The sequence below is a fragment of the Aptenodytes patagonicus genome, chromosome 3, assembly GCF_965638725.1.
Source record: "Aptenodytes patagonicus chromosome 3, bAptPat1.pri.cur, whole genome shotgun sequence".
NCBI classification, from domain to species: Eukaryota; Metazoa; Chordata; class Aves; order Sphenisciformes; family Spheniscidae; genus Aptenodytes; species Aptenodytes patagonicus.
The window spans coordinates 57,384,322-57,408,433 of record NC_134951.1 but is presented as its reverse complement, the minus strand read 5'-3'; the positions used below and the strand labels follow the sequence as shown (position 1 = coordinate 57,408,433).

The following is a 24,112-nucleotide window of genomic DNA, read 5'->3' as shown; positions in this document are numbered from 1 at the left end:
GTAACAAAACATCTCTAAAGTCAATTGAGGTATTTGATACTGATATATAATTTACATGTTGAAATTTGTATTCTGATTCCTGTCTAAAAGAATGAATTACAGAAATCAAGTTTGAAGATGTACAAAAGTATGCATCAATGTGTCAACAAATCAAATAAGAATTTCACTTTGAATGCAAAGTTCATTGTCCAAAGCAGACCAACACGACTCAGACAATACCCAGAATTCTACAATGAGCAGCAGAGTCTGACAGCTCTAACGGAAACAAAACTAAGAGCCATTAAATTCATTATAATAAGGTTAGTAACTAGGTATTCAGAGTAAAGAAGCAATGTTCAATTAGAATTGAACAGTGACTCTGTGTGTGTGTGTGTGTTTTATGGCACTGATTTCACGTTGATCAAAAGGTCTAAGGATATATTTAAATTAAAACAGCAAAGAAAATGTGTGGTTAAATGTCAAGTAGAGTATGAATTGAGAAAAGAAATATGCGACTACAGTGTTCACGATAACATGATTTGATTTAAGATAAATGAAAGCCTATTAAAAAGTTATATAGCTGTGACTGCAAAAATACATTTTGCTGTATGCAGGATTTACTGCACTGAAATCAGCTTGTATCAATGATTTGATTTTGGAAGTCTGTTCTAGTATTACAGGTATTGCAAAGACAAGTAATTTAAGAAAAGAACCCAGGTCTGGTTTACATTCAGAACAAGATTTGTAAACAGGATTAAAAATATTTGTCCTTCAGGGATTTCCTTTGCCATGAAAAAGGCATGAAAAGAATGAATCTATAGATAAAGCACCATACCTACAGCTAGGGTGGGTTGGCATTTCCACTCCTAAACTGAGTGACTGCTAAACTTCTACCAGTCAGTCAGGATTTTCCACTCCAGATGGCTGCATCATGATCAATTTCATGTGAAATTTGTGAAAAAATTTTATTTGTAGAGAGTTTTAGGAAAATGGTTTGGCCACTGCCATGAATGCAAAGAACAAGAAAAAGTTGTTTTACTTGCACAGAATAGTAATAATAATAATAACAACAACCTAAAAATCATATTAATAAGAAGCTCTTACTTTTCATAATATAGGTCCTTGAAATTTATGTAACGGCACAGGCTGTCTCCTGGTGTTAAAGTGCTCTGTTTTTACATTTCAGCAACAATCTAAAATACACACTTCTGAAATTTGCATTATGGATTTAGGCAGTAAAAGTCTCCAAAGATTCCATCTTTCCTATGCATTTTCTATTCCCACGTAGTGCTGCCGTGCCAGCAGGATTACATAATTCATTATTCCTGCCTAGAAACTCAATGCACCCTGTTCCAAGTCTCCTTAGCACAAAGAGGACCTCGCCTGCAATTCCTTCCCCCAGTGGAGAAGCAGCCACAGCTGAGAGCAATGAGCTTCTCAGTTCTCGGCTACCTTGGTATTCTGGAGAGGAACAAAAGAGTATCCCAAGAAAGGGCAAATCTTGAAGAGAACTAGGGTGGAAATTTTTAAGAAACAGATATGGGAAAGTGGGACTAGGAAAATATGAAGGGAGAGGGGAAGAAGCAATGATCTACTGCAAAGGAATGATGGTTCATCCTGTCCTCATCCCAGCCATGTTAACTACCCAGCAGTGATGGGTGAAAGGCCAAGCACAAGTGCATTCAACTCAAAAAAATTCAGAACTGACAAAGACTGAATTCAGCCCACATGTACAGAAACTATTTTATGGAGATCAATAGCTGACCTGCTGCCAATTCCTGTCTTTCTCAACACTCCTGCAGCACTTACCACTCTGGACTATAGATACTGCAGTCCTAAACTGTGAATTTAAAGGGATGCATTAAGGAAGTTCAGATACATGTTAAAGGGCCAGCCCAATAAATACAGGACAGGAAACGTCACTTTCATTATAAGATCTATCATAAAAATCAAGTCATGCATCCATTATGTGAAGCAAACAGCTGAGACTGAAGTTCCAGAAAAACAATGTTATATTCCTTACACTTTATAACCATGCAGTTTCATTTTTTTCCTCTTAATACGTAAGGCTCACTACCCTATTTCATAGAATCATAGAATCATAGAAACATTGAGGTTGGAAAAGACCTCTAAGATCATCGAGTCCAACCGTCGACCCAACACCACCACCCACTAAACCATGTCCCTAAGTGCCTCATCTACTCGTCTTTTAAATACCTCCAGGGATGGGGACTCAACCACCTCCCTGGGCAGCCTCTTCCAATGTTTAACCACTCTTTCAGTAAAGAAATTTTTCCTCACATCCAATCTAAACCTCCCCTGGCGCAACTTGAGGCCATTTCCTCTCGTCCTATCGCTTGTTACTTGGGAGAAGAGACCGACACCCACCTCGCTACAACCTCCTGTCAGGTAGTTGTAGAGAGCGATGAGGTCTCCCCTCAGCCTCCTTTTCTCCAGGCATTTCTATATGCCTTTTACAGGCTTGCATATATTTTGCACACAAATCTATTAATATTGGCTTTCTTATGACTGTCAGCATTACCACCCATCAAGGCATCTGAGAGTTTTACAAACATTTATGAACATTCATCAGATTCCTATGAGATACTGGTATTTTGTTATCCCCTTCCTACAAGAATCCCCAGTTCCCTGAAACAGAGAGATTCTGTGGCACGTATATCCACTAATTCTGGGTGCCCCTGTCCTTGACATATTTTTTCTTTCTTCTAAACTTATTGATAAACAGAAATCCCATTCACTGGTACTACGCCCTTCTGTTCTGCCCTTCTGCATGTCAAGCCCTCAGTCCCTGAAGGATGATAAAAGGGACAACAAAAAATGAATGATCACCTGGAAAGAGATGTGCCTTGTGACAGCCTTGTACCTCTAAATGTAGAGAAGTTCTGCTGTTCAGGGAAAAGCCTGTCTCTCCTGAAGTCATTGTCAAAAATGCCATAGAAATGAATGGAATTGCTGCCTCCAGCGCAGCAATGCCCTAAGACTGGCATTCCTACTTAGTCTTCTCTATGGCACTAAACTAAAATTTTCAGCCAAATGATCTTCATTTCAGGTTTAGAGCCATAACTGACTTGCAAATTGACTGAAGTTAATATTATCTCAGAAACTTGCTCATCCTTAGAGTGGACAGACTCATATTAAACTGAAATAAAACAGGCAGATAAGCAGCTCTCAAAGAATACATTCCATGTAGCAGGATCAAAAGCTGTAGACAAACTAGTCTCACAAGATTTTGGCTACATGCAGAAAAGAATCAGAAGTAAAAAGTATTTCCCGTATCATTGCAGATAAAACTCAAGGTCACGGAGCTGATATAATTTTGATATCTAAATTCTGAAGTATTTGCACTAAATTTTGAAAATGGTTTGAAGTATCTCTGAAACTAAGGTGCAGGAACCATGATAATTAGAGTTGTCTATATAAATTAATAGAAGTATATAACTTCTCTGATATTGCATTTTGAAATAGCACAATAATGTAATTCTAATGGTGTCTAAGAAGCACTCTTAAGATGTAGTTACAAGTCACACATCAGAGAAATGTCAAAATGAAACAGTGACTGTAAAAAAGACGAATCTGCCTCAACCAAGGGATATGTTGATAATTCACACCCTGCACTGTCATCTTCAAGATCAATACTTAATTTTCTAATCTTGTTTTTCTTTCTCCCAAGGGCTATGGCAGTGACTGAATATACTCCAAAAGCAAGGTTTTCTTCCTTTGATAACAAAGAACTGTTTATACTGAATATAAGTATCAGCATAAGAGATATCTTATATCAACAAGATAAAAACAAGAAAACGAGATAAAATATGGATTCAATAAAGCACAGCATAGTCATCTTTGAAAGTCTGGTATGGGACTATCATAGGCATGAAACCAGTGTTTAAAAGATGGAATTTTCAAATCATCCAAACCCAACACTTGAATTAATAGATTCAGAAGCGGTAACGGAAAGGAAGAAAAGATCTTGATTTGAGATTATTCTCTTGGATTCCAGGAAACACTAATACTTTGGATTTAATATGGAAAAAAATCACAGATATTGTATCTGACCCGTACATTCACAGAAGTAGAAAAATGGATAACAGACATAAAGGCATTTGTAAGGTCTTCTAGGAAGCTTGTCTCCCCTTTCTGAAATCTGAGTTTTGCTACAAGAATATGAATAGAGTAATGAACATGGAAAAATGCTGTAACTTTTTCTCCTAAGAAGCAATTTTTATTGGTTACAGAACATAAAGGAATTTGTCTTCTACTCTCCAAAAAAGCCCATCCCATTAGAGAGACATGTCAAATAAATTTCATGCTCCTCTTTAACACAGATAAATAAGAGCACAGGGGTTAAATGAGTGAGAATCCCCAATCCCCTTCCACCTCTCATACAGAACCATTTTCTGCTGGGAAACAAAAAATTATTCTCTCCTGGAACTGAATCAGAAGGCAGACCCGTCAGTCAGTAGCCAGCATATGATTCAGCTCAGCTTTTCAATAAGTTAAAAAGTCCAAAAGCCACCAAAAAAGGGTTTTTGAATGAGAGGGCTGCCTCCTTCTAACTCTTCTGAAATGCCTGCTGAGCACTCCTGTGAATCACGCCTGCTGCAAGAGGAGCACCTCTGAGTTAAGAAAGCAGGGACTTTCGGTGACAGCTGGCAAGCAGACACTCCCTCTATTGAGGGACAGCTTTCATTCAACTAAAAGGTAGGACAAACATGAATTCCTGTAGCTGGACACTGAAAAGGAACTAGGTCGATGATTGAAATACATAGCAATTACAACTCTCCCCCAACCACAGTGTTTTTAAAGAAAAAAATCCAATATAGTATTTTCTAAAAAGAAAAATATGTTTATTATATAAAACAAGATGCTTAACAAAATATGCTGATTTTTGCTTATATTTTATGATTATACTACTAAGCATTGAATAATTGAGTAACAAACACTATTGCATGTCGGAAAAAGACATTCCATTCAAGTCTTGGGAAACGATACAAAACGTTAAAATAGCACTAAGTGTTCCATTCATGTTAAATTCAGTGCTTGAATCACAGAATGATTTAGCTGTGCCTTCAAATGCTTTTAATATTCCTTTGTGCAGTGTACACAATCAGAAAACTATTTCTGCTGTAATTCACTCACATTTCCAAGGGGATGCATTTTGAATGGGGGTTTTGTCCCAGTTGTTAAGCCAATTGAAAGAAATACTGCTTGTCTCCCAGATAAATCATATGTTAGATTTTTACCAGCCTGATCGTTTAACAAATTACTAACAATGAATATTTCCTGTGTGTTCAAATGATTTATGTTTAAAATATTCCAGGGCAGCCTTGTAACACTTACAATAGCAGTAGGCAAAACTGCTTGAACTTAACAAAAAAGTGTGAGTTGCACAAAAGTGCTGAAAAATTACATTGAAAACAAATAATTCATTTTCTTTCATCTGTTTTAATGTGTGCTCTTATTGTTTAAATACATTGGAAGTGTATCTACATGAAAAAGTGTAAAAACAGGGTTACAAAAATGACCATTTTTTTTTGGGAAGCAGCTTATCACAGCTATAAAACTGAGGCTGCATTGAAAACTGTCTCTGATTTTTTTTACTTTAAACAAGATTTGAACGGACACCTGGCACATAAGTTTCTTCATTTTTTTGTGTTTTGTTTTGGTTTTTTTGCTACCTCCCAAGATTTCCTCTAAAATGATTTGGCTATTTTTAGGCCAAAGGGGAGGAAATGCTTCAGGTATTTTTCACAGTCTACCCAGTAACGTTTAATGAATAAATTTTACCCCATAATCGTACTTTGAACTTTAGGCTCCTCAGCAACCAATTGTGGTGTTGGCCTTATTTTACTTAAAAGTTTAAGATTTGAAAACTGTCTTTTGAAGGGACAAAAATTAACTTTCAGTGCAGATTCCAGATGACCCTCACCGTGCCAACTGTTACAGCTCCACTCTATGGACACAGTTAGACTAAGCTGCAACGTTTTCAAAGTACCCATCTCAATAAAGTGAAAAATCATCTTATCAGAGGGTTACCATGTTATACATTAATACAGGAGGGGGCCAAATTTGGCGTAGGAAGCCACCAATATAACTTCTTATGTGCCTTATCTTACAGCTCATATTGTAAAGTGCAAGTATGGGCTTATCTTTGCCCACACACTTCCTTCATACCTGAAATTAAATAATACATGGCGATAACTCAAAAGAACTCATTAGTTTGCTCAATATTAACAAGAGTATTTCACACTTAATTGTCTTGCAGACTATTAATTTTTAATATTACATTATTTTAAATTATTATCTTTTTTACTGTCTAATATCTCTAGCATATTTACTTAAACACATTTGACCCCATTCTACTAGGGCTTTTGTTATAAGAGGTTCTCAGATGTATCTTAGCCTGGTGTGGGAACTTACACACCAAGACACATATAAATCAACGTGCCCCAAAACGAGTCTGTAAAAGGAAAGCATAAAAGCTGTCACAGCTACAGCTCTCGATTACGCTCCACAGCCTTTCTATATAGGAGGAGTGGGGAAGCAGAGAATCAAGACAGAATACGAATGCTGGGTTTGTTTGTTAACTTTGGAATTTAAGGAAAATTGGAATCTTAAAGGTGTTTGGTGTTTGTTTTAAGAAAATAAGTCCCAGAAATTTGAAACATAGGGCTTTATGAAGGCAAAAAGTCAGGGTAAAGGTATTTCAAAACCATGCATATGTCTGGAAATGACCTCTGGCAGCTGAGGCTGATCTTGACTCAGGGTCCACTTTGCCATAGAACCTCCCATCTCTCCAGTCTTCCTCCCCCAAACTCCTCTCCCCTAAAGCCCTTGGTTTTACTTCTTTTGTCCCAGTTTCTCCCAAATCTAATCTTCCCTACTCCAGAGTGCCAATGCTTCGCCTCCCAAATTTCCACTCTCCTAAACTCTGCCACCCACCGCCACTTCCAACCAAACTCCATCTCCTTTTCCCACAATGCTCCCCCAAAAAACCTCTTGCTTTTCCCCTTCTACTTCCAATTCCTTTCCAATCCTTTTGGAATAGAATAGAACAGAACAGAACAGAATAGAATAGAATAGAATAGAATAGAATAGAATAGTTCAGCTGGAAGGGACTTACAAAGATCATCTAGTCCAACTGCCTGAGCAATTCAAGGCTGACCAAAAGTTAAAGCATGTTATTAAGGGCATTGTCCAAACGCCTCTTGAACACTGACAGGCTTGGGGCATTGACCACCTCTCTAGCAAGCCTGTTCCAGTGTTTGACTACCTTCTCGATAAAATAAATGTTTCCTAATGTCAAGTCTGCACCTCCCCTGTGATTTTACCGTCAAATTCTCTCCCACTGAAGATTGTGTCATCCAAGTACCCTCCCAAAATTATTCTTTTCCTGATCCACTCCTTCCAACTCCACACTGCACGTGAAATCTGCTCATATCAAAACCCACCTTTCCCCAGTCTAGCCCTATAGCTCCTGACACTGGAATTACTCAGTATTGCTCAATATGCTCAATGTGCTCAATACTTTTTGTGTTTCCACTTCTGTATAACAACACAAAAACACTGAAGACACCTCTAGAAAGTGATCAGCACTTCTAAAGTTAGGCACGTCCCTAACCTTAGTTGGGCTGATTCAGGGCTCAAGACTGAATATTAACATTTGTGCTTCAGAAAAGCCTTCATTCCAGGCATTTGCGGTTATATTGATAATACACATTCTGTAATAGCTCATCACCTTTTTAAGCAGGTCTGTTCAATCAGGTCATCCTGCATTCCAGCATGTTCTTAGGGACTCCTCAAGTGTGAGGTGGAGGACCTGGGAGGTCTGCTGCAGGTATTCATCACCTGCAAAGATCTGTGCACTGACCATGAGACCTACCCCCACACTCATCCTCACACACCTTCCCAACAGGAGCAGTATTAAAATCAGAGAAAGCTGGAGAGCACCCCAAAGAAAATGTCCTAAATTGGTATTGTCTTCCAACAGCATTAAGAATTTAAAAGCACTTACATTTTAACACATTTTTGCATATAAAGCAGCCAAACATATTTTTAAATGTAACACCATAATTTTTTTTTGTGCAGAAGACCTAAGCAGCCCGTTATAAAGAGCAGAACGCTTTTCCTTCATTTTAAAATGGATGTGCCAGAAATTCGTCTGTGATACAGCACGCAGCCTTCCTAAAATTAAAGACTTAAGACTTTGTGGTTGGTAAAAGAGTTTAGCATGGCTTGCCATGAAAATTGATAATGCTGCCTTTTAAAAGCAGCTTGGAGAAAGAAAAGTATGCATTTTAATAATCATGGCCTAAATTACTTTGTGGTATAAATCAAAGGAGAATATCCTTAATAATATAAGATGGAGTGAGAGAGAAATGTACCAGACAATATTGTTTCTCCTAAACACAGCCCTTGCTGATTGAGCTTTATTTTCCCATAACAGTCAGTTAGTGAATGCATTTTTTAAAGATTTAGCATATCTTCCATTGGTAGCCTAAAGGATCTCCACAGTGTATGAGTGCACACATCAGTTAAAACTCAGAATTTTCGTTTATCTTTCTATTCCACCAGGACTTGACTTATTTGCTGTGCACTACAACTTTGAGCTATTATCTCAACTTACTTCAAGCTATTATCTGAGGATATAATGAATAATGTTTTCTAATATATTTATGGAATGGATGGACATAATAAAATTTACTTTATATGGAGCCGCATTTAGGAATCACCAAATTAATCATTCTACCAAATAGTGTTTGGCTTTGGACATCTTTTTTACACGACAACATTCTTCATTAAAGTACTTGCTATTTGGTATCAACATTACTTTTTACAGGTTGGAGAACATTTTAGTGTGTTTTGGTAGTTCCCTCTCTTCCTCTCAGGCCAGGAAGCCGAAGAGGGCCATTGCCTGCTCTTCTCTGGCCCTGAGCACAATCAGCACAGTCTGGTCATACACAAGTAAAATATCAAAAAGAATAAAAAAGGCTCCATCCAAAAGCCTAGTGGGATCATTTGCTAGGCTGGCAAAGTCCCTAACTCCTGAAGTGTGCCTGGGGATTGTCTGGGAGCACGACAGCTGCTTCGGGCCACAGGGAGGACAAGGAGAGTTTAACAATTTGCCTGCCGGGGCCTGGGCTTGGGCCCTGGCACAGCTCCATTTACTAATACAGGCAGAGCCTAAGATTACCAAATCAATGACATTTCAAAAGGCTGCCAATAGATTTGCAGATCGCTTATAGCATAAAGGAATTAGCAAGATCAAACTAACAGCTGCTTCACTGAAAGCAATGGAACTACCGTTATAGCTCATGTAAATACTCTGCTCTGTACTGTCTAACCTGGTAAGCAAATCTTGCACCAGGGGCAACCTGAACTTAAACAGAATACAAGAAGTCTGAGTAACTCTGACAGCAAACAATCTTATTTGTGCCTCCTCCAGTGTCAGAATTGCTTTTCAGCTTCAAGCTCAGTGACTTTCTGCAAGCATATGGGAGATGATTGCAGGTCACCAGGCTCTTCCTCATTATGACCATTTTCCAGTGGACTCAGCCTGATCTTTCAGTTATAAAGCACTTATCAATGCCCCATGCGCAATTCCTGACAGGATGGTGTATTATTTATTACCAATCACATCAGTAGTTCCAAGTGCTGAATTTTCATTTTTCATACTTTCCAAGAAACAGCATTAAAGCTATTTATTTTCACATTAAGTCATTTTCTGGGTCCAGTTCAAAGCATATGTGTATTTCATAATTCTGCCCCAAGATTATTAAAGGTTTGATAAATGTCTTACTTTTCCAAATTTAAATTAGATTAAGGATGGAACTGGTTGTTAATTATTTGGGGCATGAGAAAAGGGTTAGTTGCTTACTAACCCAATTCAGAGAACCTAATTGATTCTATGATTGCTTTTCTCACTGACTTATCAGTGATTTTTCTTCAATTTTTAATACTCTGAAAGCACTCATTCCCTTACCATCCCCATAGCTTGCAACAGTTTAATTACTCTTCTCAAACATTTCATTTGCATTTGAAAAAGTCCACTGTCATGTTCATGCACTACACAGTTCAAGGAAAGGTTACTTACCAACCTTTTATAAATACTATTCCTCTTGAATGACAAAACATCATTTTAAACATTCCTTTCACCAGAGTACTTTTTGCATGCCTTGACTGTAGGGGTATGAGAAGTTACATTACTAAAAAACTGATCATAGCCTGGAAAATTTTTTACAGAAAGCAAAAATAATTCAACTTGCAAATACTGTAGTAGTACCTTGTATTTACAAATTCCAGTATTATCTGCTCCCCTGCAGACTGGGTGGCATGGCTGGCCCACATCAGCCATGATACAGTCCTCCACTCTCCCACCAGAGAGAGGAAGCACTGTCACAAGGTGACTCCTGTCTCTGGACAGGATGACCATGGGTACCACACACACAATGGCCCAGGAACGGTGATGCTATCAACTTTCACTTTACACTAATGAAAGAAAGAAAGAAATCAGTGAACAGAGTTCGATCAAGAATAAATATGAAATCACACTTAAGGTCTTTCATGGAAAAATCAGCCATGTAGATTGTGGTAGTGGTGTCTGGGAGACAACTCAACCCTAACAACGATTCCAGGATATGCTCACCAAATATTTTTTGTGAAACATGGGAAAAGACAAATAGCACACAGTTTGGATAAAAAATAAATCTACTGAAAATAACTTCTGAACATGAGACAGAGGAACAAGAATTTGGCTAAATCATACTAAGGCTATCTTTTAGCTCAGTGTTTATCTTTCTCTAACAATACTTATACGGAGCATAGAAACCACCGCTGATTATTAGTTCAGAAGAAAATAGTATCAAAAAAATCAAACCCAAAGAACTCTACTCAGCAATTTACACAAAGGAAAAAAGTAGAATAATGATAATGTTGGGGGAAACATCTAGATCTTTGCCTTTTGCAAAGACAAGCTTTGGGCCTGTACTAAGTGATCCATTAGGACAGAATCTGTTTAAGTCTCAGGATACAATTAGGCAGTAATTTTGGGGGGTAATGTTTCACAAGTGCCACTGCTCACAGCTCCCTACCCCAGCATCAAACAATACAGCGATCCTTTGAATAATAGAGGTTGTCTTCCCCAATAATGTGGCAAATAGGTGAAAGGAAAAAGACTGTACATGTTGGATTCTTTAAACGACAGAATAGACCATGGAGAGCAAAACTGCATGCCGTGATCAGCTCTAAAGCAGACAGAACAAAAGTGAGCATAACGTGACTCATCTGTATTTTAGATGATAGCTTGGCGTTTATAAGGAAGCGCACTAGGCAGTGGTTGCAGTCAATGTGCTTGGGGCATTACCTTGAGTAGCATTATCTGGTTATTTTTAGGACAGCCACCCAGATGGGTGGCGTTTAGGAACATCATAATCCCCTGTTAGGCCACTCTGCAGATGGCAGTGTATGTGCAAATATAATACACAGCAATTGGCAGGTGCTCTTACATCGGGGTCTGGATGAATACAGAGGTTGACAGCTTACCCTGTTCTCAAAATGAGCAGTACATAAGAATCATACCCTATTTCATGAAACAGAGGAAAACAACAATCCATTGGGTCAAGGTTGCCTAAGTATAAGCATTCTGGCAGTTTCTTTGTGGGATCATCTACAGCCAACATTCAGTTTTAAATAGAGACTTAAACACGTTGTCTGTGTTTCAGTGAATACACAGATGTTGACCTTCCCCTGTTGCTGAGGTATGCTAAGCCGCTGTGCTATCCTTCTTGAACAATGGGAACTCATTTCCAGCTTTCCACTCCACCTCCTCTTGCATTGCTCTCTCCTTTTCCTCTTGCACGCTTTCCTGCTGCCACATGCTTCCTTCAACTCCTCTCAGCTGTTGCCAATAGCTGACAATTTTCTTTCTGTCACTTTTATACTCCATTTTTACTCTCTCCTCCTATGATGTTTATTACATGAAACACATTTCCATAAGGTGACCTCATTCCATTTCCCTTGGAACAGCACAGTCCATCTTTGTCAAGGACAGGCATAGAAAATGGTAACAAATTTGCAGCAAAGCAAGTGTCATAGTTTAAAGGCAGGAAGTAAAAATTAATTAAAATACTTACTGAAAAGTTGAGGGGTTCAGAATAATTAATTTAACTTCAGGGAATCTACTTTTATATTTGAATTATATAAGACATAGATCTTAAAAAACATGCAGAATATATCAAATAGTAGCAAGAGGTACAACTGCATTTGTTATTTACCAAACCAAATGCCCATTATATTCTAATTTTTTGCCTATACCTTTCAGAACTGTTTCAACATGTAACCTAGAGTTCACTGAATGATGTGAAATAGTACATATGTTTTCTTTTTCATCCAAGTTTTATATAAAAGTCTGTACAATCGCTTTTGTATTAATGGAAGTTTCCTGGTTTCATTCACACTCTATTTAGATTAATAGGTTCTCGCTATAGGTTTAGAAAAGTGCTTTAACTAAGAAACAGCTCTCCTTAATAATTACGAAGTTTGCAACTTCTGCAGTCTCTAGCACAGGATAAGGTCACAGCTTGTCCTACTCCCCTGCCGTGGCACGAGCCTCACACAAGAGTCGTCCAGCCTCGGTGTGGTCAACCTGCAGCTGCCTGAAACTAGCTTTGACCAGCCTGTGGGCATGGGCAGGAGGGTGGCCACATCCCAGACTCCTGCACGTCTGTACTGGAGGACGGGCTATCCCATTTGTTCAGCTGCTGCTGTGGTGGCTGTATGTAGCCATGGATGTAGAGGGGAAAAGAGGAGCTGAACCGGCCAAGCACTGGACCCCTTCCTCCAACATACACTTCTCTCCAGTCTTGTTTTCCAGTATGAAGCAGTTGGAAATTACTGGCCATCATAGATCTAAACCCAGACTGGTTTGATTTCCTGCAGAACATCACGTTTTAACTCAAGATGCTCCAAACTACGAAGTAATCCAAAAGGATTTCAAATATCTAGAGTGCACTGATATAATCAACCTTTTAAACTTATAAAAGATAAACTGCAACATAGATCATTTTCAGGACTTCAGTTTACTTCTAACCATATAAGGGAACAAATGGCTGTTTCATGCAAGATGCATGTTTAAAAAAAAAAAAAAAAATCACACCACTCAGCTAAACGGTAGTAACTATCTATTGTGCTCATGCCAGAGCCAAAGACCTGAAGTAAAAATATGGGCTATGAAACATGCTAAGTGATTTATGGAGCTGTTCCTCCTCTGCTCACTCCTTCAATCCAATGCTGATGAAACATCTCTGTAATGCTCTTTAATTTTCTAAAATGGGAGAAAACTAAACCAGCAAATAAGGTTGATTAGTTTTAGCTATCTCAGCTAAAGCAGGTCCCAGAAGAACCTGACAATTGCCACACATGGCGTAAGCGAAGGAGGAGAGCACAGGAGGGGGAGAAGAGGACAGAGCTAGGGCAGAGAAGCTGACCTTTTGGTGGCAGCAGCCCACTAGATGGGCTCAGCTGTGAAACTTTGGCTTAGCCCATAAAGATAAAGACTATAATGAATTACTCTCATAATTTCACATTTACCACGGGCTACTAAGCACATATTCACCCATTGCTGTTTTGATGCAAGGTAATTCATTACACGGCGTGTCCCAGAGTTAAAGCACAGAAATAGAGGGATGACAGCATTGTGCTTTGGACTCTATCCACATGCTGGTGCCTTATCCTTCTGCCTCCATATTACTTTGAATTAACAGACCACAGTAGCACATATTACTCATAAAATGTGAACCTCCAAGTACCTACCCCTGGAAATACACATAAACCATTCCAATGGTTATGACACTTTGGGGGGGGGAAAAAAAGGGGTTACTGAGTAAGAAAGAAGCACATATCTTGCAGAAATGTGGGGGATACAATTTAGGAGGTATAAAAACATGCACTTGATAAAGATGTTGTATAACACATGAAATTATTTAAAGTCATTGCTTAAAAATGAGACAGATGTCAAATTTGGAATAAAGTTCTTCTCTTGGCATTTTAGATGTTAAGGTTAACTTTTGCCAAAATGTCTCTTAGTGTTACAGTTTTCTTAGATTTATTCCAATCATTTGTTAGGCCAAAGATTATCTTAAAAGTTATTAAATTAGGAAGCAGCATTATATTACAAACAAAAGAGCTGGAACACTTTTAAAATATGGAAGGTAACTTGGAAATGCCACAAATGCTGAAGATATTACTTCCTTTGGCTTCTGTTTTTTCCTTAATAAAGAAGGTTTTTTTTGTGAAACAAATTACACTACTACAATGTAAGCTGAGAGCCCCCTTTTGCCATCCTGACATCTAAATCCAACTAGTACTACTCATAAAAATAGGCACTACTGTGAAATAAAAGGGCAAGAATCTGTACTCCAATAGTCAGGGGGTAAATTTTCTAAATACAGTCTCTCCTGTCCCATACAGATGACATTTTCTGTGCTCGACTGAACACTAGGTCGAAAAGAATGTTTTGCTTATCGCAGCACACCCCAGCCGTCCTATCAAAGCAGCTTCAGCACCCTCCGTATATTCATATTCAACATACAAATTATTCCTTATGTTCCTTTGCATTATGCTTTCTTGTTATAGTAAGAGAAATGAACAGAGAAGACCTGTTCATACACAGGTCACCACAGGTGACAAACACGTCAGGGTTTATCTTCCTGTCTCCAGACTAGAAATCTCTCTTAAAGGAAAAAATATTTGTAAAGAACAAAAAGAATACATACCTGAGTGCTAAAAGTATTCTTATGTTTCTATTTAAAACTAATGGTGTCTCTCAGTAATTCCCACAGATTATGGTTACCTTTAATGACTCAGCCTACAATTTCATAGGTATTTTACTACGAGACTTTTCTCCATCCTCAGTGTTAATATGAGTTTTACTCTTTTTCTTTCATGAAAGAAAAATAGGTCTATAGAAGAGGATAAGTCCAAATAGTTCTACTTATAATAGAAGATAATGATTTCTTGTAAGTCTACAAATAATCAACAGCCGTCTGCCAATGGTATCTTACATTTGCAACCAGGAAAAAGTACGCTTTCTCTACTACAGAAAGCAGTTCCATATTTTAATACTTTGAGTTCGAATAAATAAGTAGTACTGTTCCTCCTTGCCCACTTTAAAACATTTTAATAGACCTTTCAACTAACTTGGCACTGTCCGCCTCTCGTACCACGTCTGGTTAAAGCTCCTGTAGCCAAAGTAAACATGTTGTGTTTCAGGAGTAAAGGCCAGTTTGGAAAGAGAAATCTACTAGTTCACCATACATAACTAAGTTGGAATGGCTAAATTAGCGATGGGAAAATATTTCTCAGTCTTCTGTCACCTTTTCCAGGTTGAAAGTTGCCCTCCTTTCTCTCTCACTATAAATACATATGCACACACATACATACATATAAAATTTAATTTGCTTTTAGTAAGAGAAAATGAAGACCATATGAAATAGTGAAACTGAGCCACAAAGTTCCCAGCCTTTCACAATAATATTTAGAAGAAAAAGGGTTTCAGGGAAAAACATATTACAAAGTTTTCCCAACAAAAGATTTTTTGAATGAAAATTGCTTTTTAAAAAGAAACCCAGATTTTAAAACATTATTGAGTTTTCTTTTCATTTGTGGGGGACAGAGAGAATTCAGTTACTGAGGAATATAATGACATTTTCCAACAGCTCACTTCATCAACCATGTCGCTTTTATCTCCATTCACATAAAAACAATCACATCTTGCATATAACTGCTTCCGCTGCTCTTTCAAGGCATAACAGCTTGTTTCTAACATTACATTAGTAGCACTGTAAATCAACGTTCTACATTCCCCTTAGGCTATTTTGGAAGCTTTAACTAATCCATGACAGGGTGAAAATTATGCATAGATGGACTGGAAATTCATAGATTGATCTAGGTATTAAGTTGTAGCAGTACTAAACAATTTGGAAACTTCCTTTTTTTTCTTAAAGCATTACCTACTTTGGGCAAATCCATACTCCACTGAATTAAGTCATGCTAGTATAAAACACCTAGTTGTAGCCAACGTTGCAAGTATTAAAGCCGTGGTTGGTCCTCAAACAAGGCATATTTATAGTGTTTTCTGTTCCGCCACATTTTTTGATGTATAACTATACCTATTTATCTAACTGCAACAGCTAGAAAAAATAAAAAAGCCTTCAGGACTGATTAGCTTGGATTTAATTTTTTTTTTTTAAATTCTCATCAAATTCACTTTTGAGTCCCAAAATTTGTCTCTTCCAACAGCGCTGGCTGATATAATAGTAGATACCACTTCTCCTAACCCATGTTTGGAGGCTCCTCCTGCCCTAAATCAGCCCCAAAATATTGCTTCTATCAGTAGAGCATCAAACATATTTTTAAAAGATAAATTAAACTGTCTTCTATGACTCTTGACCTTCTTTATGGAAGGAAAAAAACCACCATCATACTAACGAAAAAGATAATTGTTCTCTGAATCATGTGAGCAGTTTGTGTGATTATATGGGGCTGTTCGTGTGCTGTAAGCAGAACTTGTTCAGCTGAATCAGTAACTAAAAGCATGAGTCAACTTTTGAGCTAAAGAAGGTGGCTCTTATACTATTATCTGGACTAGCCTTTTTAGGAGACAAAGACTAATGCTACCTAATGTCACCTACACAAATATTTAGCTGTTCACATTGTCTAGTGTGTAAAGCAGGGCTTTTGATATATCTACATTTCCAGAATACTAACACAAACTACATCTATTTAAAATGAGGAAAGACAACAGCTCTAGAGTTCTTCTTAGGGATGAGGCTGTGAGGTTTTTTGTTTGTTTGTTTGTTTTGTTTTTTTTAATCTATGTGAGTCATGAAGGTTATGGTAAAATCTCTGTTGATACAAAGGAAGCATCTATTTTCTATATAGAAGGGGACCTTTAATTCATAAGGACTCTTGTCCTCTTTTTAGTCTTTACCGTTTGTAAAAACTGCAGTAGCTCTGATTTCTCAGAAAAAAGTATTTCATATATAAGTTTAACTACAACAGATGTTCTCTGCTAAAAGGAAAATATCTGCTTTTCCAATGGGTGTGGAAGTATTTATCTTTCACTTTCTTTAAAATCGCTCAATCACCAAGTGAAGTTCTAGGAACGCAGTGTAACAGACACCAAAGCTGTTCTCTCTGGATCCACTGCTTCATAGCATACTCCATAATCGGTTATGCATATTTGTTGCAAACGTTACCATTTGCCATATACCAACTTCCATATTTTGCAGTTCAGAATGAAGAAGTTCCATTCAAAATCATAAGCACACACAATAGGATTTCCAGCCTCCCCACTCATCCGGCTCCAAAGCTGCTTTTCCCTAAGCGTCCAACAGAGAACTGCTGTGTGGAGGAGGCTCCTGCCAATTCCCAGTTTTGTATGCTCTGGCATTTTGATGGAAGTAGTTTGGTGTACAAGAAAAAGTTCTTTTCCTTTTCCAGCAGCATTCTTTTTCCACTCTTCTCATATTCTGTAATGGTACAACTATTTCTTTTTGCTGTAAGTTGATAATTTATTTTTAGGTGACCAGAACTGGCAGTTCTACACAATCTGTTGGACACAGCAGAGATACCTGCACAGGCAAGTGCAACCACCCTCGGCTGGCTGCATACAAAGCAGTGGTGGCCTGGAAGCAGCTGCATTAGCATGGATGTCCCCTCACTAATACATGTATCAGTGCTCAGGTGCTGCACCACTCTAGGATGATCACGTAGCTTCCAGTCGAGGCCTGCTTCACATCCAGCCGGCTTCTGCAGAAGTGCAAGAGTCTGGTGCCAGCTGTATAGACATGCCCAATGTGCTCAGAGGCCCAAATATCAAAAAGCAGAATTTGCTTTGTGTAGCTGGCCAGAGGCATGAAATATGCTGAGGAGCATCCTCCTGTAAAGCTGCAAGTGCTAGAGAAGAGGCAACCTCACAATAACTCAAATGGAAGTACAACAAATCTAATGGGGTCAACTAGACATTAGCAATGGAAGATGTGATGTAGCACTTGTGAAGAGTTAATAATGACAGTCAGAGGAAAAGTACAACCTGCTACCACGGTCTCAAATAGAAATCGGTGTCCCAAATTTATTTGTGTGCATTTGGCAAGTCACAGAAAGGGTTTTATATCCACTCTTCTGGCCAAAAAAAGGAGCTGTTTTGGTGTCTCTCAGCAGAACTTGCCAGATGCAAGTTCAGTCATGCATCTGTCAATAGAAACACTGTGAAATGCTTCATGTAGGTCATGTAGGCTTTGGGCCTGCCAGGCTTGACAGCATTCCTTTGTTGACTCCTATTTGCTGCCACAGCCTTATTTCTACCTTAGCCTTTCCTGTTTAAACTCATTTTCCAGCTTGAAAGATACACTTCAGACTAATTTAGCAGACTGTCCTAATAGAAAACCTTTGACAAGGGCAGGACTTTTGTCAATATGGACAAAGTCAGGATCCAAGAGACTCTACCTACAGACACAGGGGGCCAGTCTAGACATTTGCTCAGGTGAACAGTACAGTCTGTCATTCTGCTCCCCATCATTCGCAAAGGAGATGAATTTTTTTGAAACTACTCGTTATTTCGCTTTTGGGAACAACCCTGTTCTGAGGCGTAACAAATGAGTTAAGTGAGCTCTATTCTTAAAAGCACTAATTAATAATTCTCAAAATATGATTACATTGTTTAAAACTGTTTTGGAAAAGAGAAAAGAAAAAAGAAGATACTTGAAAAAGCAAAGATTTTGATGAACCTAAGAGTAAAGTCTCAAAAATAGTTCGAGGAATGTTCCGCCTCTGATAAGGAAAGAATGCTCCTCTTTTTTTTGAATTTGCAGATAAAAATATTAAATAGAATATTTACAAAGTTTTGCTATAGCTTACCTAGCACTGATAGATATCTCCTGAATGTCAGTTAGTATAAAAGTTGAATTTTTAAGTCAGGAATTAGTTGAATTCACAGATTAGAAATAAATGGTTATATACTTTCTATGTAATTTCATAATTTTGTCTGGATTAATTTTTTACATCACTTTTCCAAGACCAATGAATATTTTGTAATAAAAAATTAATTTATGATTTTTTATATATGGCCAGAAAGTGGTGTTGGAAACAAATAATGAAAATTCAGTGATGCTAGATAACTTTCCATCTCCATATACACAAAAGATGTCTTTTATAAAAAAACATATTTGTAAAGTTTATTTGTGCAAGTCCAATTTGTATACTTTATAAAGTTTGTGTATATATATCCAATTTGTATACTTATATAAAATATATGCTGATACATATGCACGTATGTATTAATAGCAACACATGTGCTGTGTCTGAAAGACAGAATATATATGATATCCAAACAAGCAAGAAGAAGACAGGATAAAAATCTGATCAAAAGAAAAAGAAAGATATGAAAATGGAACCATTGAACTGATTTTTAAAGCAGTATTTAAGAGAGAGAAGAGTGTTCTCAAAATACTAAACTAAGAAAAATCAAGTTCCTCTGGAGTTAATAGGATGGACTGTGTGTCTGAAGTAGCCATCTATGATAGTTCCTTACGCTTAGATTCTCCCAAATCAAAACAAGGCCGTACAGTTTACAAAGTTCAGTTCTCCTTGCATACTAAAATGGTATTGCACAATACTCTGATGCAGAATTCACATTTAAAAATAAAAAACAAAAACAACAAAAAAAGAAAACTCCTGCCAAACATTCGAAAGATGTGATAACAAATCATCTAAAGGGAGCTCCCCTATGAGGTGTGAAGTAGGAATTCTCCTCCTGAGAATCAGGAGCAGTGTGTGAAGCAACCAGAGCAACCCATGGCTAAATAAAGGCTAGGATGTTATGTCCTTAAAGATATGCTTTGGGCAGAAACAGAAGCTACTGGGCAAGCTTCTTTGGCTTGTGTTATGACAGTCGGAATGAATTACTGTAATGACCCAGTCTGGCTTTAGCCACTGAAAATATTTAAAATTATGTTTTGCTCAAGGGAGCTGGAGACACATGTCAAGACTCCAGAGAATTATTGGGAAACCTTGTAGTGATTTCTCAGATAGCAAGAAGGCTCTTCAGTCTCACTGAGTTTAAATAAAATTGAAGAAAACAAGTGACTGAGCAACTGCAAGAAGAAACCTGAAGCGAGTGGCATATCATAAAAATATCCGTATTTGTTTCCTGCTGGAAGAAGCTCCTGTCAAGTTCACAGACATAAACAAAAGAAAAGTGCCCTGAATTCCAAAGCTGACCTGATCAAGCAGGTGGCATTCTTGGGATGTCAGCACAGGAGAAACATTTCATCACAAGCCTGAGTCACTCTGCAGATTCTCGGAGCTAAGAGCCAAGAAGCAGGTTTTTCTTTTTTGTGTGTGTACAAGCAAAATGAGTGAGAAATTTAACACTTAATTTTTATCCAGTACATCCAGGCTAGTACGCAAACTCAGATGATCTTCAGTTCTGCTGAATGGGAAAGATGCTATTTAAGACAAGACAGACTGAAAATTCTACTCTCGGACAGCATGACAGAAATTATAATAAAAAAACTAGAAAATCCAAAGCTTTCACCTAGAGTAGATGGTGATTCCTTCTGAAGTTTCAGGATTGCTGGCTTTTCTCTCAGGTTGCATTTTATAGGAACACATTTTAAAGTGAGTCAATGGACTGGCCTGCATCTTTGGTGGTCTAATGCAAAATATTGAGTTTTGGATATAGTATTTTTGAAGAGATGTTAAAATATGACCTAAACTATGTGCTAGTTAAATTATTCTATTTAAAAGCAGTGATTCTATGTCAATATGGTCAGACAATTTGCAGCAAGAATATAGTGTACAATGCAGCAGTTTCTTGCTATTTAAAGCCTCTCTACTAGCCAACTTCAAAAATGTATTTCCTTCCCTGTCTGGGCGTCATTTTTCAAAAAAGGACTCTCACCCTACTCAGGCTGCTTGGCTCTAAGGAACCCCTGCTTGATAATGCGTGAGTATCAAGAGCTGATGTAAGGAGCAGCAACAAATTCTTCCACCCATGCCATGCTGAATGGCATAGATAGAACACAGTAAATAGTACGAGGAAGCATCAAATGCACGGAGAAGCAGACAGCAAAGCTAAAGCTATGAAGATGGAAAGACATGCATAGAAAGAATCACTGAAAGACAGAGATAAACCTTCATTTCTACAATTTATTGCTTGCATGTTTTACATATGAGATGTGCAGTGTTCACATTTCTAGTTAAAAGCTAACTGTCTTCTCCATTTACACCCACTTCCACCAGCCCAGAGAGTCTCCAGGAGAAGAAATCCTGCAGCTCTAAAGGGAGTGAAAACACATTCTGATGTGCTGTTGGAAAGAGGATAGCCTGAAAGCAAAACAGGTTTCCTTTGTTGTTTCCTTAGGGTTTGCCATTTTGCCTTTTGCAAAATTTGGAAAGCAACTTTCAAGAACTGTCAGGCTGAGAAAAAAATTAGCAGTAGATTAGAGGAAAAGGGGGGTATTCTTTAAATGTATTATTTTAATATTAGTTATATTCTACTAAAAAAAAAAAACAGCTACAAAGCAAAACAAATCAACAAAATCCTTTGCTGCTATAAAGTATATTCATATCAACATAATAAACAAATTTTTTACAGTGAGAACAATCATTCACTGGAACAACCTCCCCAGGGACATGGTAGTGTCACCATCATTGGAGGTTTTCAAGATGCAACTGGACAGGGTGCTAGATAATCTCATCTCAGTCTTACACTTTGCAGGAATACTAAAGTTTGCAGTACAAACAAGAAGTTATGCAAACATTTTCTGGCTCCCTGAATCTTTCATGGTTTTCAGCAGTGATCCAGCTTCAGCAGAAACAGAATAGAATAGTTGCCTCCAATCTGGTCCGACCTATAGCATGGGAATTAGGCAAACATCCTGGGAATGGGACATGCTTTAAAAATTTAGAAGTGACCAAAATGGGTCAAATCAAAACACCTGCCTATTCTACTATCCTATCTCAAACAGTTGCCATAAGCAGATGCTGAGGGAAGGGTCAGACAGGGAAAGAACGTAACACTTAAGTCCAAAGAAATAAAATTAACCCCCCATCTTCCACTGCCTAACTGTTCTAAATACGAACTATAATACAAATGTGGTCAGCTGTATGATCTCATCCTCCTCCATCAATGAAGGTACTTAAAACTGCATTTTAGGAAGGTTTGGCTAAAATGCGGACAGCACCTGACATGATTTAGTCCTTTTGGGTGGTTCTGCCTACAGGGAGCGGATGCCATTCATCATCAGTGAGCACTAAGGGTCAGATGAAAAGAGAGGCGCAGGCATTACAGAGCATTCAGTACCGAAGCTCACTAAACAATGGACAAAAAAGAGCGAGACACTTAAGGATGGATTTATAACTGTCAGTATATTGAGTGCCAAAATGCCTCAGTCAGCCACCTGGAGAAAGGCATGCATCTGAAGTCTTATCTCCAGCCTCATCTGAGGACAGCAATTAGTTGCCTCTATAAAAGTGGTATTTCAGAGCATGAAACTGCCTCCGCCACTTAGGATTGAGGCTATCTGGGGTATGGGCTTCATGTCTCACTGCCTAAATGGAGGTAATTTTGTGAGTACTTCAAGCACCTACAAAACTTAAGTCAAAATGTGTGGTGCCTAACAAGGCAGCAGTTTTTAAAGGGATCAGTTTTACTGATCTGAGAAAGCACTCTGCAATAGCCACACCTACTCAAATCCCTTTCAGTGTTATATTTTCCAATAGAAACTAATCCACACTTTGTTTTCAAAATTAAGAACTTCAATGTTTAGAGAAATTGATTAAGGCCTACACAGTGAGTTTATTTTTATGAGTATGGGGCTAAGAATTCTGTCAGCATGCCCTCTTTTTTTACCTTCTCATAACCTGACCAAACTAGAGTCGCTTCTACCATTTATTGCTGAGCAGCCACGACTCCTGCCCTTGGAGTGACTCCCATTCTGCTGTACTCTGGCCCCCTGACACTGGCTCCTTCCTGACTGGAAGGAGAGGTAAAACGTATCCCTAATTTTCTGAATTACAGATCCTGTCTGTCAACTCAGGCTTCCCAGACAACCATAGCACACAGTAATCCCGAGACCTCTGAGAGAGGATCTACACTTTAGCTTACCTATGAAAAAAAATTTCCTGAAAGTGTTGTGTTTGCTGCACATGAGCACCATGACTTCGCGGTACACAGTACACAGGCAGCAAGGCCAAACCTCTTTGGACATCATTGGACCTCTGGGCTGTATCTCAGTAAACTAAAAGACGACAGTGTGAACCAAGCACACCGATATACAATCATCTGTACTTTTATTTACCATTTTAGCTACTGCCATTGAAACAGCAGTGGTTATATATATATAATTTTAATATATACATATATTTTTTTATATATACATATGCACCATTGGCATCCAAGATTCCTGACATGAGGGCGCTAAGAAAAGCTGGAGGTCTGTATAATCATGAAAGTCCTTAATATCTGCATAACCACAATATCCACGAGGAAACAAAGGGTGGGGGGGATGGACGGACCAAAACAAAACCCCAAACAATAACCACAGAAAAAAGGCTATCTAATATATATATATACAATGATAGAATAGTTATATTCTGATTACTTTGAGAGGTGAAGCCAATGAATGATCAGCTATGTGTATGTGCAGAGCTTTAAAACTCTAATCCTCTCTGTACTTACATGCTGTAATGACCAACCAGTTTCCAAAAGCATCTTGCAATCCCACTCCCCTCAAAGGGATGAACCCCCAAAGATGTACTGATATTCCTAACCATATTTATAGTCCTCTACAGACTATTCTGATATACATATATATAGGAGGATACAAGATTAATCAGCTCCAAAACACAGAGAACATAGAAAGCATTTCTAAGTCCTCATATTGAAGGACAACAACTAAAATTCAGAGCAAACATTCTGTACTAGACTAAAGAAAACAAATGCCAGACCTTGGGAAAACAGAATTCAAAAAACCAGTTCTTACCAACTTTGCTGTTGTTTTTTATACTTCAAAAGTAAAAAACACTGTTCTTCAAAAAGAGCCAGGAACATTGC

At 38.1% G+C, this 24,112-nt stretch overlaps 1 protein-coding gene across 3 annotated transcripts in view; it reads right to left on the bottom strand.

Annotated features, from left to right (window-relative positions):
- Positions 1-24,112, bottom strand: part of NT5DC1 (5'-nucleotidase domain containing 1) — a 158,459-nt gene that overhangs the window by 94,830 nt on the left and 39,517 nt on the right. The gene's annotated exons all lie outside the window — the stretch shown is intronic.